At 47.0% G+C, this 19,965-nt stretch overlaps 1 protein-coding gene across 1 annotated transcript in view; it reads left to right on the top strand.

Moving 5' to 3' along the window:
* Positions 1-19,965, top strand: part of LOC143272396 (uncharacterized) — a 44,753-nt gene that overhangs the window by 24,242 nt on the left and 546 nt on the right. The window lies entirely within an intron of this gene.

Raw genomic sequence — 19,965 nt, 5'->3', positions numbered from 1 at the left:
AATACCTGTTGATTGTCTGAAATAGTTAACCTTATTAACGTAATGTTTTTACTACCTTAGACATTACAGTGAGGTAGATAAGAATCTCCATCTAGTTAAGATACATTACTTTGGATTTAAAAGAGATTGAAAAGTCATTCTGTTTTACAGAGTATGGAAATGAGCTCCTGAGGCTGAAGTGTCTTGGAAACTTGGGCTAGGCTAGCTGGGCTCCATAGTCAGACCCTACCTCTTAAAAATAAAAAGTGAAAAAGTCAAAGAGCCTAAGATTCACAAAGATACCAGACTGGGAACTTTGTAGAAAAATGAAACATCTGTAAATAGTAAGTCCTTTTACCGACTCGGAGTGTGGCTCAGTGGTGGAGCACTCCTCAGGAAATGGCTGAGGGGATGAAGTGATTGCCGTGTAAGCATGAGGCCCTGCGTTAGTTCTCCAGTACTCACATAACCCAGATGCAGCAGTGCACACCTGTGACCTTAGCTTAGGGTTATCGGGGTCAGTAGCCAGGCATATCCTGGGGCCTTGCTAGCCTAGCCATATCAGTATGGACTCCAGGTCCAGTGAGAGACTCCATCTCAAAAAATAGGTGGAGTATACCTTTAATTCCAACACATGGGAGGGAAGAGAAGGGGAGATCTCTGTGAGTTTGAGGTCAGCCTGCTCTACACAGTGAGTTCTATGGTAGGGCTATATATATATAGAGTGTAGCTGGAGTGCTTCTCTCCAGGTCCCGCCAAGCCCCCGCAGTCCCACAGCCCACTTATAAAACAATCACTCAGACGCTTATATGACTTATAAACTGTATGGCCGTGGCTCAGGCTTCTTGATATCTGTTCTTATATCTTAAATTAACCCATTTCTATAAATCTATACCTTGCCACGTGGCTCGTGGCTTACGAGTACTTTACATCCTGCTCCTCCTGGGGAGGGGCTGACAGCGTCCCCTGACTCAGCCTTCCACTTCCCCGCCTTCTCCTCTCCTTTGTCCCGCCTATACTTCCTGCCTGGCTACTGGCCAATCAGCACTTTATTAACCAATCAGAGCAACACATTCAGAGCATACAGAACATCCCACAGCAAGAGAGACTGTCTCCAAAACAAACAAATGAGGTGAGCTAGGCAGTGGTGGTACACACCTTTAATCCCAGCACTCCAGAGGCAGAGGCAGGCAGATGTTGGTGAGTTCAAGGCCAGCCTGGTCTACAAAGTGAGTTCCAGGACAGCTAGAGATGTAACACTGAGAAACCCTGTCTTGAAAAATCAAAATGAATGAATGAATGAAGGAAGGAACGAATGAATGAGGTGGTGAGTAATTGAGGATGAGTAGCATTGATCTCTGGCTTCCACTTGTGTGCATACACAGGCAAACATACCCATGCATGTGTACAGAGAGAGACACCCATCTTCATTGTCACATGAGAAAAACACTTACTCAGCTTTTTGGGTCTGCCCTAATCCGTTCAAGCTTACACGTGAAATTAACCATCACAGTGGAATATCTGAAAACAAATGTTCGCCAAAACTGGAAAAATGTTTTGTGTTTATATAAAAAATAGAAATAGGTGTTATATTTAGATAATTTGTTTAAAGTTGTTTTTTTATGTGTATGTATATGTACCTGTGAGCTTATGTGCTCCACCTGTGTGCAGATGTCCAAGGATGCCAGAGGGTATGGGAATCCCCTCCCCCACAAACTGGAGTTACAGGCAGCTGTGACCTGGTTGTTAGCTGTCTGGTAGGAGTGGCAGGAGCCGAACACTGCTCCTCTGCAAGAGCAGAAGCGCTCTCAACAGCTAAGCCATCTCCGGCCCCTGTGCTTAGATAATTGTTGAAGTTTTAAGTTTGTTGTGTATGTTTTTAGTCATCTTTTCCTACTCCAGATTGATTTTCTTTTATATGGATGAATGTTTTGCCTGTACGTATATATGGGTACCATATGCATGCATGCATGCCTGCTGTCCTGGGAAGAAGGCATCAGATCCCCTCAGAGCTGGAGTTAGGAGTGGTTGTAAATTACCATGTGGGTGCTGGGAGCTGAAACTGGGACCTCTGTAATAGCAGCACGCGCTGCTAAATGTCTTTTGGGAGGTTTAGTCGCCAGTGGGATGCTAGACAATTCTTCATTCCATTTCCTATGCATTCCTATGCAAGACAGCCACTTGGGCACTGTGCTCAGTGGGTGCTAGGAAAGCCCCCAGGCACTGAGTCCCTCCCGCAGTTGGGCAGTTCCTATTGAGAACCACAGTGACAAGCTCATTTCAGTGGGCATCGCCTAAGTGCTCTGTCACTTTTGGAGGCTTTGCATTCTCCCCCAGCTGAGAGAATTGATTACATTATTGTGATTCTCCTAGTGCTGATGGTTCTGCGTCAGTTAGCATTGTCCTGTTTTCAGACGATTCGGAATTAGTGACTGGTTAAATCATTTGGCCTCTGATTTAGATGGTACCAATTTCTCACTAAATAATGCAGAAATTCTTTCAAAGCAAGTTTAAGTTTGTATAGGTTTGTACCCCCAAACCCAGTTTATGTGGTAATGGGGATCAAACCCATGACTTTGTGCACACTAGACAAGCATACTGCCTCACTCACCCAGGCCCCCCCACACACACACACACAATTTTAGACAGGATTTCTCTGTGTAGCCCTGGATCTCCTGGAACTTGCTCTGTAGACCAGGCTGGCCTCAAACTCAGAGATCAGCTTATGCCTCTAATTGCAGCACTCAGGAGGCAGAGGCAGGTGGATCTCTGTGAGTTGAAGGCCAGCCTGGGCTACAAAGGTAGTTCCAGGACAGCCAGGGGAAACCCTGTCTCCAAAAACATTTTATATATAATCTGTATGGGCATTTGTGCATGTGTGTTCTGTACAGCAAAGGCCGGAAGAGGGCATCAGGTCCCCGGAACTAGTATTGCACATAGTCGTAAGCCACCATGCTGGGTGCTGTTAATTGTTGAGTCTTCTCCAGCCCTGTTGTTTTGTTGTTGTTTTGTTTCGTTTTTGTTTTTAAGCTTGAGAACCATTCTAATTTAACACAAAACAGTACAGGTTAGGTGAAAATTGAGGCAGCTGCCAAGAGAAGAGGTGGAGGAAGTGCCATGCCTTTCAGGGTAGGCATGGGGTAGACTAGAGACAACTTCTTAAGAAAACAGTGGTGTTGGTGCACGCCTTTTGTCCCAGCGCTAGGGAGGCGCCTCTCCCATGCCCTCAGCACTGCTCCAGGCTCTTGTGCCGCACAAGCCATCAAGACATAGTTTCCAGGTCTGTCTGTTCAGACAGTGCACAAGCTAGACTTGCTTCCCATGAAAAGCAGGTGGAGCTGCAGCCGCTCTTGGTGGATGGCGAGGTGACTGTACACCGCTCCTCTCTTGTGTGGTGTAGCTTGTACTCCTGTCATGGGGCCTGGGCTTGCTCTTCCTTCCTCTCTGTTGTTTGGTGCTGTCAGAGGGCTTGGGCTGGCCTCTGACTCATCGTGTACCAAGGATGACCTGACGCTTCTGCCTCTACTTCTCAAGTGCTGGGGTTGCAGCCACAAAGCCTGGCTCCTTTCTTCCCTTTCTTTTTTTAAGACACATTTAAAATAATGTGATTCATTGTGATGCCTTCATGCACGAATATTGGATAATTGGATAATCTGTCTCCCTGCCACGGTTGCCCTTTCTTGCCTTTCTCTTTAACCCAGAGGTCTCACACATTCTCAGCACTCTCTTGCCCACCCACAGCCCTGGCTGATCTTACACACATGCTTATACAGTTGGCCCGCTGTTCTCCCAACTGATTAAAATACTAAAATATACTAACATTAAAAAAAAAAAAGATGTACATGTGCTGAGCATATATGCCCCTCTTCCCTTTTAGTGCAAGGATTGAGCTATATGATAACAGTATAACAACTGTCTGCGTCAGTTACCGTGTGTTCTAGTAGGTGTTCTAGGTGATCTATGGCATCAGGATATGCAAACACTGCATTTGATACGTCAGACTTGTACATAGTGGGGTTTGGGCAGGTGTTGTCCTGGAACCGGTTCCCTGTTGAACTGCTAGATGATTGGAGTTTTCTGTAAGTTTCTAAGTCACGAGGAAGGCACATTTCAAGGGGTAAATTTCCAGCGGGTTTCTTCAGCATTCTGTGCCTGCTCCCCTGTGCTTTTCCCACCTCAGTGTTTTCTAAGGTGGATTCTCAGAAGAGGCTGATGAGTTCGCTTTATCCAGCTGTGATGGTATTTCAACTCAAAATGCCCAGTGTCAAAAGATCACTGAAACTGAATTAGATAGAAGGAAACACAGACTCACTTCCGTCTGGCTCAAGAAAGGAATCTGGAGCAGAAGACTGGGAGGAGTTCGTGATGCTGCTGTCCAGACTTGAGAAGTATCGGAAGGGATCAGGGAGCTGATAACGAATTTAATTAGAGTACAGGCCTTGGAGGACTCTGGACAGCTGTGAGGGGCTTCTCTCTATAGCCTTGGCTGGCCTGGAACTCACAGAAACCCACCTTAGCTGCCTCTGAGGCTGGGACCACAGGCGTGAGCTGCCACACACTGAAAAAGAGAAACGTAGTAGACCGAAGAACTGGTGGCGGAGTAGCAGAACAAAACTGAAGGCCTCAGGACCCCCGCAGATTTAGTAGAACTTCCCAGATTAAAAAGACATTTGCAGGAGATTCCCAGTGCCAGGCTGGCCTTCCAGTTTGCCTTTCACCTTCCCGCTAGTTCCCTTGCTCCCTCGGCAGCAAAAGACACGAGTCGGCATGGTAGGGCAGAAGATACAGTATAGAACTGGTACTCCCTTCTTCTGGACAGACACCTGGCCCACTGCACAGATTTGCATTCCCAAAGAGAACTCTAAAACATGCTCAGGAAGGGCTCCCTGAACTTTCCAGTCTTCAGAAGAGCTGGACCTTACAAATGGGCATACCGAGGGGAGCAGTCTAGCAAAGGACCTTGCCATCAAGTAGTACAATATGGCAGATTTGTAACCACGAGAAAGCTAAAAAGTTGCTGTTTGTTGGCTTATGGGGCAAGCCTACAGTGTGGCTTTAACCTGTGGGAGGTGACAAAGATATTTGCCTGGGTGGGGGGGACCCTTTGGGGGCAGGTAGGCAGAGTGTCTTAATCCAGCACAGGTCAGTTGAGATGCACAGGATCTGTAGTGCTGGTCCACTTTACTGTTCATGCCTGGCTGGCTGTTGAGATTTTCATGAGCTTTGCTTGATCTTTTTACGAACGAACAAAAGCAAATCCCAGAGGACTGTAGGAATCCATCTCTTATTACCAAGGAGGCATCTGAATGCCTCCTTCTCATCCGCTTTGCTCTCATTGGTGGTTTCAGTTGTTTAGAAAGGCCTTGCCTTCCAAGGTGTAATAAAAATGCCCTCATAGACTTGAAGAATTTTATCTTTTCGTTGTGAAAAATATATGACTAGCCAGCCTTTTGAATGTAGCATTTATGTTTATATGTGAGAAATGTGTCTTGCATTGGAAAGAATGTCTAGAGGGTATGTACTTAAAAAAGAATAAGCTGGGTATGGCAGTGGACCTCTTTGAGTTGGAAGACAGCCTGGTCTACATAGTGAATTCCAGATCTACATAGTGAGTTCCAGGCCAGACTTGGTCTTTAAAAAAGAAGAAGAAGTTGTTGAAAGGGGCCAAGGGCTAAAACAAACATCCATGGATCTAAGTGTCTCCATTAATAGATAGGCCCCTCTCGTGAGCATCTTTGCAGTCATGAACTTAAACACTTTGTCTCCAACAACTTCTTGCTCTCTGCAGCTTTACAGTACCTCTCCTCCAAGCTAGGCCACCATGGCTCAGATGGGAAACTTGGAGCAGATAGCCCCACCCCCACCCCCACCCCCACCCCCAGAGAGAAAAGGGACAGTTACTCTGTTGATGCCACTCCTGGGAGAAGGAGGCAGAGCAGTTTGCCCTCAGCCTCCCTGGGAGCTCCTGACTCTTTGAAGTGCTTTTACAAGGACCTTGGAAGTTCAGGCCCCACACTAAGTAAGGGAGGAGGATTTGGTTGGACTGGACTTTGGCTGGACTGTCATTGGTTGAATTTTTAGGCTGTAGTCAGAAGGTGGCTGTTCACTGTGGCCCACTTCCAGCTCCCAGGTCAAAGCAGGACACTTCCTTGGGGCAAACAGAGTCCTCTGTCTCCTAGAGGGAGCATGGGGACTTCATCAGTGAACAGGGGAGACCAGCCAAGTCCAGATAAGAAACTAGCCCTGTGCCACATTCTCTGGGCTTCATTCTGTATTCAGGTTAAAGAGAAAATACGTATTATATGTACACACATACTGTATAGTCACTTTTTAAATCTTTATTTTGAGTTAGTTGATTATATGTAGTTATGAAAATAGTGCATAAGAATCTCCTAGTAACTGAGCAGTAGTACAATATTAAAACTGATACAGCTGGGTGTGTATCAGACTCACACCTTTAATCCCAGGAGTCACAGTTTGAGGCCAGTCTGGTCTACAGAGTGAGTTCTAGGACAGTCAGCCTGTTACATGGAGAAACCCTGTCCCTAAAACCAAGACCAAAACAAAAGAAAAGCTGTGACGCATGCACTGCTGCAGTGAAGTGCAGACCGTCCCAGGGCTGCGGGCTGCGAGGGTCCTTATGTTCACGCATGCACTGCTGCAGTGAAGTGCAGACCGTCCCATGGCTGCGGGCTTCGAGGGTCCCTATGTGGACACATGCTCTGCTGCAGTGAAGTGCAGACCGTCCCATGGCTGTGAGGGTCCCTATGTGGACACATGCACTGCTGCAGTGAAGTGCAGACCGTCCCATGGCTGTGAGGGTCCCTATGTGGACACATGCTCTGCTGCAGTGAAGTGCAGACTGTCCCATGGCTGCGAGGGTCCTTATGTTCACACATGCACTGCTGCAGTGAAGTGCAGACTGTCCCATGGCTGCGAGGGTCCTTATGTTCACACATGCACTGCTGCAGTGAAGTGCAGACCGTTCCATGGCTGCGAGGGTCCTTATGTGGACACATGCACTGCTGCAGTGAAGTGCGGACCGTCCCAGGGCTGCGAGGGTCCTTATGTTCACACATGCACTGCTGCAGTGAAGTGCAGACCGTCCCAGGGCTGCGAGGGTCCTTATGTAACACCCCCACCCCCACCCCCTTGCAGCCCTTTGCCTGGTTGCTTCTTTTTATTTGTGGTTATCTTGTATATATGAAGTTAACATAAACAGACCTCTGCTCCTAGACGAAATAAATAGAACATTAGGTTCCTAGAAGCCTCTGGTTAGAACCTTTTCATCAGAATTATTCTGTAACTTTATTGAGTCAATTCTTGTTGAAATACAAGTAATTAAAATTACATATTATAGAGATCATAATGAATAGATGGTCCTCATTCACCAGCATAGCCAGCAGCACCATAACTCACGCCTGAGCTGTTTTGTACATGTGTTTGGAACACTGGCAATACTTCATCTTTGCTCACGGGGGCTGCTTTACAGTCACCAATGCAGAGAGAGCACAGGTGCTTTTTCTCCTGTTTTTTCCTCCTTCCTTCCTTCCTTCCTTCCTTCCTTCCTTCCTTCCTTCCTTCCTTCCTTCCTTCCTTCCTTTTTTCTTTTTTTCAAGACAGGGTTTCTTTGTAGCTCTGGAACCTGTCCTGGAACTAGCTGTGTAGACTATGCTGGCCTTGAACTCACAGATCCACCTGCCTCCAGGGTGCTGGTATTAAAGGTGTGCGCCACCACCACCACCACCACCACCACCACCACCACCACCCGGCCCCACAAGTGATTTTTTTCAAAGGAAATCATGGCACTTAATCTAGACTGGAAGGTCCCCCGTGTGCAGTGTGAACAGTGAAACCAAAAGGGCAGAACATGACTGGTTTGGATTGAGCTGAGCTGGGTGCTCTCCTTTCAATCTTGTAAGCTACTCCAAGCGCCTTGTGTCTTTGACTGTGAAAGTAGTGCCAGGGATGATACATATTCATGTATGTATGCACGTGCGTTCATGGAAAGAAGCCAGCCTGGGCTAGGGTGCTCATCGTGGTAAGCTGAGCTAGTATGGGTAGTGTCTGTTACTGAGTCTAGACCACTTGTTATTTCAGACATGTTCACCAGTGAAAATGAAGCCGCATTTCTGATTTGTGTCCGTTCTGTATGCTACACTTCAGTAAACTGTAATAATAGCATGGCCTCTGGATCTGGGTGATGACCATCATCACTTGAAGCCAGACTTTGGTTTCTGTCTTCTTGCTTGTTTGCTGGTGCTGGGGACTGAGGGTAGGGCCTCATATGTTCTGGACAAATGCTCTACCACTGAGCTCCAGCCTCCAACCCTGAGTTCAACTGTGTCTGCCTCTGGCCTCCAGTGGAATAGCCACCTCACTGACTGTTACCTGCCATGTCACTGTCTTCCTGGTGACTTGGATTGCTGCTCCTTCAGATGGGATCTAAGCGTCTCTACCTCCTGCACCATTACTCAACTCGGTTACTCTTTGGGTTTCTGTAGTTCGGAAGAAAGTGTCAAGGCCTGTAGGAAATATTCTCAGATGTCCGTGTCTGCTAACTACCCTCATATTTGAATGGTGACTTTTCTGGGTGGAGAGCTTTAATATGGAGTCTTGGCATCAGGGTACATTAGTGGTCATATTGAAAACGTCAGATTTACGTTTGTTTGTTTGTTTGTTTGTTTTATTGCCTTTGTTTTGTTAAGACAAGGTCTTGGTATGTATTGCAGACTGGCCCCAACTTAGGATGCTCCTGTCTCAGCCTCCTGGGTACAGGGACTGTAGGCATGTACCACCATGCCTAGCTAGGATTCTTGATCTCTGTGGAAACCTTTACTTAATTCCCTATCTTTCCTGGAAACTGGTATCCCCCGGGGTTGAGTGCTCAGTGGTTGCCTTTTCTTTCTCCCTCCCTCCCTCCCTCCCTCCCTCCCTAAGATTTTTTATTGATGTGTGGGTGTAGGTGCTGGTGGAGACCAGAAGAGGGCGGCAGATTCCCTGGAGCTTGAGTTAAAGGAGGTGGTGAGCTGCCTGAAGTGCTGGAAACTGGACTCACTCGAGTCCTCTAGAAGAGCAGGCTGCACTCAACCAATGAGCCGTCTCTCCAGCTCCGAGGGCACTTTCTGTCTGACAGTTTGTGTTCTCTCTCCTGGAAAGGTTTCATGAATTATCCCATTGGTTGTTTTCTCTGTCTCCACTGTCGGAGTTCCTGGACTATTCTTCAGTTTTCTCCTTTGGTGGTTTTTTATTTGTTTGCTTGTTTTTATTTTTTTGAGACATTTCTCTGTGTAGCCCTGGCTGTCCTGGAACTCACTCTGTAGACCAGGCTGGCCTCGAACTCACAGAGATCCACCTGCCTCTGCCTCCTGAGTGCTGGGATTAAAGTTGTGCGCCACCACACCACCCGGCTCTCCTTTGGTGTTTTATTCTCCCTCCCTCTTTCCTTCCCTCCTTCCCTTTTCCTTCTGATCTTCCATGTGACCTAGTCCCTGTCTTGACTGTAGTCACACACTTTATTCCTGTCAGTGATGCTTTGAGCTCCCCTTGTGTTCTTTAGTGGGTGAACTGTTCTCCACTTAGGTAGAGAGAATTTTGGAGAAACAGCTTAGACTCTAGCTGTCTCAGGAAGTTCTGTCCGTCTCCCCCTTTCTTTGGTTGCTCCGGTTGGAGTAGCACCTCACACTGCCAGTGCAGGCGTTTTGTTGGGTGTCTCTTAAATTGAGTTTTCTTTGTTTCCTGGTTCCAGGACTAGAATTCAGCTTTTTCCATTCTTCTAATTCCACTGTCTAGTTTTTAAATCTGTGACATTTCATTCTTTTCACCCTTGTGAAATTCATTTTGTCCCAATTCCATTACAAAATTTTAAAAGTTTGAAAAAGGAGCAAGGTAAGTTTTTGAGACCATTCTAGCTCTTATTTTCACAAAATTGTGACTCATGGTCTCAGATACCATCGTCCAGAACTTCGGGGTCGGAGGCAGTAGTCATAGTCTCATGAGTGGGTAAGTGTGTCCAGGGCCGTTGAGGACTGAATTTCACTTTAGGGTTACCCGTCTAGTAATGACACCGGGCCAAATGAAGTAGGGATGGGATCTCAGTTCCATCTACAGCAAGGAAGAGTTTTTCATGTTTCTTTCTCCCTTGGCCTTTCCGCTTTTGTCAGCATGGACTCTTCCCCAATATTGTTACTGCTACTTTTCCTTCTGATGCTCCAGTGTCTGGTCTTGGCTGGCCTGGAACTTGTTATGTAGACCAGCCAGGCTGGCCTGGATCCTCTTCCTGCCTCCTGAGAACCAGGACTGGAGCACTCGCCGCCACACTCACTGTCTCCCGTGTCTCTTTTACATGCTCCCATCCTTCTTTTCTGGGTCATTCTCTGTAGATCTGGGTGTCTCCTGTACTTGCTGTTCCCCAGTCCCTCGTGTGACCCATGGCTTCAGGGAGCCCTGGCTCCTCCTTATGGAGGTGCTGTTTGAATGCCAAGCTTCAGGGCTCGCCAGGTCAGGTGTCCTCCTCCCTGGCTCTCCTCACTAGGCCCACTCTCCAGCTCTCCTCACTAGGCCCACTCACCAGCTCTCCTCACTAGGCCCACTCACCGGCTCTCCTCACTAGGCCCACTCACCGGCTCTCCTCACTAGGCCCACTCACCGGCTCTCCTCACTAGGCCCACTCACCAGCTCTCCTCACTAGGCCCACTCACCGGCTCTCCTCACTAGGCCCACTCACCGGCTCTCCTCACTAGGCCCACTCACCGGCTCTCCTCACTAGGCTCACTCACCGGCTCTCCTCACTAGGCTCACTCACCGGCTCTCCTCACTAGGCCCACTCACCGGCTCTCCTCACTAGGCCCACTCTCCACTCTCCTCACTAGGCCCACTCTCCACTCTCCTCACTAGGCTCACTCACCAGCTCTCTCACTAGGTCCACTTAGCTGCCGATGGGTTCACATTGCTCTTACTGCACGGGACAGTGTAGAGCCGTGGTTCTCAGCCTTCCTAATGCTTCAACAGTTCATACAGTTCCTCAGTCCTCGTGTTGTGTTAACCCCCCCATAAAATTATTTCATTGCTACTTCATAACTATAGTTCTGCTACTGTTAGGAACCATAACGTAAATGTCTGTGATTTCTGATAGTGACTCCCGTGAAAGGGTCGTTTGACACCCAAGGGGGTTGTGACCCACAGTTGAGAGCCACTGGTGCAGAGGTCTCCGTCATTGTGAACAGGGGAATGTTGGCCTTACTTTTAGGTTAGTGAGTTCAGAGTCCCTCTGGCCTGTTCCCATACAGTTGGTACTCTGCCTTCTGAGCTGGCCAGTCGTGAGAGCGCTGGGACCCTCTGCTACGGAAGGGATACTCACCTCTTCCTGCTTTCTCTCCCTCTCTGGGCCTCCCATTGTCGGAATAGAAGTGAGAAAGCAGCAGCCTGAGGAGTCTGGATAGCTCTCCCCGCACAGGGTTCCCTAACTTTACTATCCTGGGCATGCTGAGCCTCCCTTCAATGAGGGGAGGGTGTTTAGTAACAGTATCTGCCCATGGCTTTACACCTACCCTGTTGTTAAAATTATGAAGGATACCCTTTCTTTGTCAGATGGTACCGGGGGGATCCAGAAGGGTGGGTGGGCTTGGAGCTAAGAAATAGTCCTAACAGGAACCTGTACCTGCTTTACTTCAAACAGCCGTGAGGAAAGAGAGGAGACCCCTGATGGGCCTGTGCCTGCCTTCATTGTGGAGAGATTACCCTCCTTGACTGTCTGACCCCATGAGCTGCAATTACAAATTTGTATCATAACACACTGCTTGTTTCCTTGTAGTTTTTGTGTAACTGTAATTAATGAGGCAATTCCACATAATTTATCTGGTAATCAAGAGAGGCTTATTGCTGGGGTAACTTACAGCCATTAGGGGTTGGTTACAGGATCCAGGAGAGATGAGGTACCATCCAACGGAGAACTCTGGCTTGGTCTGCCATCCAGCTTCCAGGACCATGAGGTATCCAGAAGGGCCTAGCACGTAAGCACCTGAGTCTTAAGGGGTTCCCTCTCAACCACGCCCCAGGGGCAGGTCATAGGCAGGTGAGGCAGTTACTTGCTGTCACACTAGGGGACAGTGTTTCAAGAGCTACCCACTACAGTTTTTGGTTGGTTTGGTTTTAGAAACAGGGTTTCTCTGTAGCCTTGACTGTCCTGGAACTCACTCTGTAGACCAGCTAGCCTCAAACTCAGAGATCTGCCTGGCTCTGCCTCCTAAGTGCTGGATTAAAGGCGTGCGCCACCACTGCATGGTTTGTTTCTTTGTAAATGGTGTAGAAAGTGAAGGTGAGCGGAGCGATTTTGTCATGTCCTGATTATCAGTCACTCCTAGTTCTGTCCAGAGCTTCGGATCTGCCATCGGTTCCTTGGGTCTGAACTCAGTGGGGAAATGGAGCCAACAGTAGACTGTTGAAGGTGGGGTTTGGGAGGACTTGTTAGATGGGTTAGCCTAGAAGAGGAGAAAGTGGCTGACTTGGTGTGTGTGTGTGTGTGTGTGTGTGTGTGTGTGTGTGTGTGTGTGTGTAGAACATGGAGTTTGGGACCGCTTTGTACAGTCGTGGCAGAGTGGGGCGGCTGGAGTGAAATGTCTCCTAACACAAACCCAGGGCAAACATTCTCCTAACACAGTGGAGGAGCTGTCATTTGCCCTGCTTGACAGGGATTGGTCATGAATGCACGTGCAGACATTTTTAGCTCAAATAGCAGTAAAAGCACGATGCTATCAGTGTATTTTCTGTGTCTTGCTTACATATCTTGGGTTAAGAACATCAAGAACTTGTGCTTTTCTTCATTTCCCCCGACACTTTATTTTTAAGTAAGCACACAGTTTAAAGACACTCCAGTGAAGGGACCAAGGATCCAGACTGTGTTTCATCCTTCAGTTGTTGGACATTTTTCACTGGTGAATGAATGTGGCCAGCCTCTCCGATGTAGGCTGCTGCTGTTTGTGTGCCTCGGGCCAGGGAAGCCAGGCGGCATTTTAGACAGCTGCTGGATGCTGTGGTCAAGCATCTACACTGTCTGGGGTTCTTAGCATACCTAGCTCATATGCACATGGGAGAGCTACTCAGTGACCTGGAAACTCAAATAGTTTCTACAAGAATTAGAAAAGTTTGAGGTTCAGAATCCAATTCTGGGTACAAAAAAAAAGAGGGGGGGGGATCATTTTAATAATGAATTTGCTAAGTCAACTGTTTTACCCATTTATATCTTATTATAAAACAAGTCATAATTGGCACCAAAAGTCATCTTTTGCTCTACCTTGGACTCAGTCGCCAGGTTCCAGCCCCAGCATTACAGAAACAAAGCTTCTGAACCGGTGTGGTGGTGCACTTTAACCCCAGCACTCGGAGGCAGAGGCAGGAGGATCTTCATGAGTTCCAGGACAGCCAAGGCTACACAGAGAAACCCTATTTCTAAAACCAACCAAAAGCTTCTTACAGGTTCCCCCAGGCTGAGATGAGGCAGTGTGTCTCCCCCAGTGCATGGGACAGGACAGTGCTGTACACACAGCAGGTTGTACTTTGTGCCCTGTTTTGGTTTGTAGTACAGGAGATGGAGCCTGGCCTTCTGCATGCTGTGCAGTGCTCTGCTGCTGAGCCACACCCCAGGCTTGCACCCTTTCTTGATCTCATTGGCCTCTTGCACCCTTTCTTGATCTCATTGGCTAGTCTCTCTGAGGTTATCCCTCTTTTGCTGCTGGTGTTGGATTTTTGTTTGTTTGTATTTGTGGGTCGTTTTGTTTTGTGGTTTTTTTGGTGTGTGTGTGTGTGTGTGTGTGTGTGTGTGTGTGTGTGTGTGTGTTTGAGACAAAGTTTCTCTTTATGGAACTGGCTGTCTTGGAACTCACTCTGTAGCCGAGGCTGGCCTCAAACTTAGAGAACCGCCTGCCTCTGCCCCCCAAATGCTGGGATTAAAGGTCTGCACCAGCACCCCCGGCCCACGGTGTTGGATCCTTGCCACACATGTACTAGCATGTTTTCCAGCTGTGTATGTGACCATGCACAACGATGTAGTATTACTGTATATTTTAAATTTTACATGGGGGACGGAGGACTGAGAGATGGCTCACTTGCAGGCACAAGGATCTGAGTTCGAATCACTCACACATCTAAAGATAATCCCAGGGCTGTGGTCAGGGTGAGAGAAAAACAGATACTGGTGGATCTCTAATTCAGTCTGGGTTCATTGAAAGACCTTGTCTCAAAAAGTAGGTGGGTTGGCCATTGGGGTAGGCCTCAGGCCCCCACGAGTCACATACATAATATATATACAGTATTTACTCTGTCGTTTTGTTTGGTTTTGGGGGGGGGGGTGTTTTTAGTTCTTTAAGTTTGTTGGTTTTGTTTTTTGTTTTGTTTTGTTCTTAGGCAGAATCCTAATGTAGCCTTTAAAGACCAGGCTGGCCTTGAACTTTCCAGAGTTCTGGGATTAAAGGCGTGTACCACTATGGCAGTCTTTTATATGATTATATGTGTCTTTTGCACCTTGTTTTTTGGTAGCGATTTCTGTGTCAAGTGTAGTACACTGAGGTATAGTGTTTAATAATTCAGCTATGTGCTAATGTCATGTGCCAATGTCATGTGCCACAGGTTATTGGTTCTCATGCTAAACAGGTCCTTACAGACTTCTTTATAGATTTAAGAAGACAGAAATTGAAAAGCTATGTATTTGGAAATGATGTTGATTGTTACTCTGCAGTGTTCTGAAGGGGTGAGGCCAGATGAGAAAGCTTTAGATAAGAAGATGGCAAAGTTCCGAAAGAATGTAGTAGACATCAGTTTGCAAACAGCTGAGAAATCCCGCCCTATTTGAACTGACAGAAGGTGCCTAGGAAGAGCTAGCCGGATTTGAACACTTGTCACCCTGTGAAAAGACATATATGTTTAAGCACGTACCTGGAGGAATTCCTAACCTGGACTGGTGGTATAGGCCTTTAATCCCAGCTGTTCCAAAGGCTGAGGCAGGAGGATTTAGAGTTCATGGCCTCCCTGGGTCGAAATGTTTGTACATAATGTACTTCTATCATGTCCACGTCCCTCCCCTGCTGTCTTCCCTGCCCCCATCTCTTCCGCTTCCCTAATGCTGCCTTAGAGGGTTGTTTCTCAAGAAGCAGGGGTGATGTAATAGAGCCCCTCGAAGAGCCAGCCTCCTAGTTTCCGGTTCCTGCAGCTCCCTGATGCATACACAGAAATAAGTTAGTATTTTCAAAAATAGAACCCCTGAAATTTTCTCCTTTTGCAAGACCTTTTTATTGTTTATTTTATTTTTATTACAGTTTTTATTTCCTCTGATTCTTCAAGTAGAAATAGGAAGCTTCCACTACATACTCAGCATGTAAGCATTGTAATGTGTTAACATTTGTCTCAGATTCTTTCTTCCTGAAGCAAAATTACCCTGATTTCTACTAATTGCAAAGTTAGTGTAATTTGTTTCCTGTTTATCTCAGGTCCTCTTCAAAGGACTGCAGGTTTCTCTTTTCATTTTAAAAATTCTGTATGCACGTACATGTGCATGTTGGGTCTTGTGCCACAGCACATGTTGGAGGTCAGAGGACAACTTTCAGAAATCAGTCCTCTCCACCATGTGTAACTAGACTTTTCCTGCCTGGCCCACAGTCAGGACAGATCTCTGTCACCCGCCAGTCCCACAGCCGCTCAGACCCAACCAAGTAAACACAGAGACTTATATTGCTTAAACTGTTTGGAGGGCTGGAGAGATGGCTCAGAGGTTAAGAGCACTGACTGCTCTTCCAGAGGTCCTGAGTTCAATTCCCAGCAACCACATGGGGGCTCACAACCATCAGTAATGAGATCTGGTGCCCTCTTCTGGCCTGCAGTCATATATACTGTATACAAAATAAATAAATAAATAAATCTTTAGCCAGGCGGTGGTGGCGCACGCCTTTAATCCCAGCACTCGGGAGGCAGAGCCAGGTGGATTTCTGTGAGTTCAAGGCCAGCCTGGTCTCCAAAGCGAGTTCCAGGAAAGGCGCCAAGCTACACAGAGAAACCCTGTCTTGGAAAAAAAAAAAAAAAAAAATTGTTTGGCCTAATGGCTCAGGCTTCTAGCTATCTAGTTCTTATATCTTAAATTAATCCATTTCTATAAATCTATACCTTGCCACATGGCTTGTGGCTTACCGGCATCTTCACATGCTGCTTGTCGTGGCAGCGGCTGGCAGTGTCTCCCTCCTCCTTCCTGTTCTCTCAGTTCTCCTCTCTGTTAGTCCTGCCTATACTTCCTGCCTGGCCACTGACCAATCAGAGCACATACAGGCCATTCCCCAGCAACCATGGGTTCCCGGAATCAAACTCAGGACGTCAGGCACACATGGCAAGCACTTCCTCCTGCCGAGCCACCTCCCCGGTCCGAGACTGGAGACCAGCCTTGGTCACTGTAGTGTTACTTTAGCAGTGCTTTAAAAGCTGTAAATAAACCCTGTGGTTCCAGCACTTGGTAGACAAAAGCCACCGCAGTGGACATAGTAAGTTCCAGGACAGCCAGGGTTGCATAATGAGAATCTATCTCAAAAACAAACAAACAAAGGAACCGCTGGAGAGATGATTGCTTGGCACTTAAGAACTCTTGCTGCTCTTCCTGAGGACCCGAGTCTGATTCCCAGCACCCATGTCAGGTGCTCACAACCGCCTAAAACTCCAACTCCAGAGGATCTGATACGTCCTCTGGACATTGGGTGTGCATGCACACACACACACATACACAGGATTAAAAATAATGAAAATCTTGAAAACTAGGCTGGAGAAATGACTTAGAGGTTAAGAGCATTGAGTGCTCTTCCAGAGGTCCTGAGTTCAATTCCCAGCAACCACATGGTGCTCACAACCATCAATAATAAGATGTGTGCAGGCAAGCAGGCAGACAGAGCACTGTATACACAATAAGTTAATAAATAAATCTTTTTTTAAAATCTTGAAAACAAAAATAACTGTAATCAATCAAAAACCCCATGGTTTCATTTTCTTCTTGTGTTTTTAATATTTGTACATGGGTATGTGTGCATGTGCCCACAGAGGCCAGAAAAACATTGGATCTCATCGAACAGGAGTCTCTGGAGCTGGTTAAAGAACAAGGAGTACTCTTAACCACTAAGCTGTTTCTCCATGCTTGTTTCTTTTTGTTAAATTACATTTTGTGTGTGTGTGTGTGTGTGTGTGTGTGTGTGTGCGCGCGCGCGCACGCGCGCGCGCGCGCGCGCGCGTGCCTATATGTGCTAGTGCATGTGCTGTGTGTGCATGTATGTACATGTGCACGCTTGTATATGATGGGGCTTGGGGCACACATTGCCTGGCTCAACAGAGGCAAGACAGTGTTTTTGCACTGTTGTGCCCCCAGTACCTTGAACATACTCTGACAAGTCGCTAATAGTGACAAGCTACCTAATAGCAGCAGCTTGAGCGGCTTGTGTGGTGGTGGAAGTGAGAAGGTCCTGTGTTTGCTGCTTGGCCTCCAGTTGGTGGACTGCTTGGAAGGATTAGGAGGTGTTGCCTTACTGGAAGAGGTGTGTCACTGGGGGTGGGCTTTGAGTTTCAAATGCCCCCAGGCCCAGTGTCTCTCTTCCTGCCTGCCTAGCTTCTTGGCGTCAGGGTAGCGCTCAGCTACTCTAGCACCATAGATGCAGCCATGATAATGAACTAAGACTCTGAAACTATAAGCAAGCCCCCAGTGCAGTGCTTTTGTTTGTAAGAATTGCCTTGGATGGTGGGTGATGGTGGTGCACCCCTTTAGTGCCAGCAGGGGCAGAGGCAGTTGTATCTCTGAGTTTGAGGCCAGCCAGGGCTACCTAGAGAAACCCTGTCTTTGAGGGGAGAGGAGGGGGTGTTGCCTTGGTCATGGGGTCTTTTCACAGCAATAGAACAGTGACTGTGTTGTTTGTTGTAAACACCTACCAGTAAGGTCTGAGTTACTGCTGCAGCTCCCTGTCCCTCTGGCACTTAATAGCATAGAACTTTTGCTAGCTGTAAAGTGGTAGCTAATGATAGTTTTATTGTATTTGGTGACTGAGGAGATTAAGCATCTCTTCCTGTAGCAGTTGGGTTTGTTGTTCGTTGTGGTGCCCCTTGACAATGGTCCACTTTTCTATTGGCTGTTGGTTACCTTTTTATTGATGGGTAAGAGTTCCTAACATATTCTAAATACCAAACTTTCGTCTGTAACATTGTACATAACAAGTATGAGGCCTTTCATTCCCTCTAGCATGTTAGAATATGAAGCAAAGGGTTGGTTTTGATGTAGATGAATTTACCTGCTGTCCCATGTGTGGGAAAGATGGAGAGTTAACAGATAACTCCTCACTCTCCAGCTTGGCTTGGTGTCCCCTTGCAGTCCTCTTCTGGTGGCTGCCTTCCAGCCTCTGGTCCTGTAGTGCCTTGGGGAGGAAAGCGTTCTCTCTCACAGGGATCTCTGAGCTGGTCCTTAGCCTCTCAGCACCCTGGCTGCTGTTCCTCCTCCCACTTCTCTGCCCTGACCTTGCCTTCGTGGTCTTCAGCACATGCATCCGTTATTGAACTTTCAGTTCTGTTCTGTGGCCTAGTGTGTCTGTCCCCACCCCCTTCCTTCCTCTGTATTTGTGTGGTTTACGAGTATGTATGTGATGGCATGTGTGCTGATGCATATGCACATGTATGTGGAAACCAGAGGCCAACTTTGGGCATCTTGGATCTCTTCCCCACCTTATTTTTGAGTCAGGATCCTTCACTGAACCTGGAGCTTACTGATTGGCTGGCTATACTGGCTGTCTAGCAAATCCTAGGGATCCTAGGACTCAGTGGGCACTGCTGCACCCACATTTTTACCTGGGTCCTCCCTCCTGCCTGTGCAGTCAGTACTTTACTTGCTAAGCCAGCTCCCCAGCACCCACATTTTTAAATTGTATTTTAAATCTTTAATGCCTTTGAATACATTTTTACTAATTTGCTTCATAAAGAAATTCCTGTCTTTGACTAGATTTATTCATAGGTCTCCCCCCACCCCCATGGCCTGCCTTTTATTGTGGCACTAAGTCCATTCACATTGTTGTCGTGACCATTATCCGTCTCCAGAATTTTCCCATCATCCCAAACTGGAACTCTATTCAGTAGACAGACACTCCCTGTTCCCCTTCCCCCAAGCTTTGATAACCAATATTCTACTTTCTCTGTGAATTTGACTAATCTAGGCAGAATCATAAATTGCTAAAAAAAAAGTATGCCTTTCTAATTTGGAGTGAAGTAATACCATTGATATATTGTTAAACTGCCTTTTCTTTTTTGGTATTTCAAGACAGTTTCTCTGTGTAGTCCTGGCTGTCCTGGAACTCTCTTTGTAGACCAGGCTGGCCTAAAACTCACAGAGATCCGACTGCCTCTGCTGGGATTAAAGGTGTGCACCACCACTGCCAGGCGTCTTTTCTTATCTAACATGTTCATCTGGTATTTCATTTTGAGTTCAGCTATATATGAGCTTTCTGCACAAACAAATGTATCATATGTTAAGTAAAAGGTATTTTCTACTGTTAAGCCTGCCTGTTGACTTTTCAATTTAAATTTTAAAACATTTGAACTCTAATCATTTGATTCATTCACAGATCTGCTCTCTGCCTCTTGAAGCGCCCCAGCTCCCCTGTCTCCCTTTCTCTCTTTAGGCAGGGTCTCTGTGTAGCCCTGGCTGTCCTGGAACTCACTATGGAGACCAGGCTGACCTCAGACTCAGAGATCTTCGTGCCTCTCTTTCCAGAGTGCCTGCCACCTTGTTTAATCTTCATTTGAACGTGCTAAGAATTGTTGATGGCAGCCAGGTGGGGTAGTATGTGCCTTGAATCCCAACACCTGGCAGCGGGCTGAGGCAGGAGTATCATGAATTCAAGGCCAGCTTGGGCTACATTATCTGAAAACCAGATACTGAAAAATTAGTATTTAAGTGTTTGATAATCTGATATGAACTTAGAGTCTGATTAT

Source organism: Peromyscus maniculatus, chromosome 3 (assembly GCF_049852395.1).
Source record: "Peromyscus maniculatus bairdii isolate BWxNUB_F1_BW_parent chromosome 3, HU_Pman_BW_mat_3.1, whole genome shotgun sequence".
Lineage (NCBI taxonomy): Eukaryota > Metazoa > Chordata > Mammalia > Rodentia > Cricetidae > Peromyscus > Peromyscus maniculatus.
The sequence above is the reverse complement of the archived record's forward strand: the minus strand, read 5'-3'. Positions and strand labels throughout refer to the sequence as shown.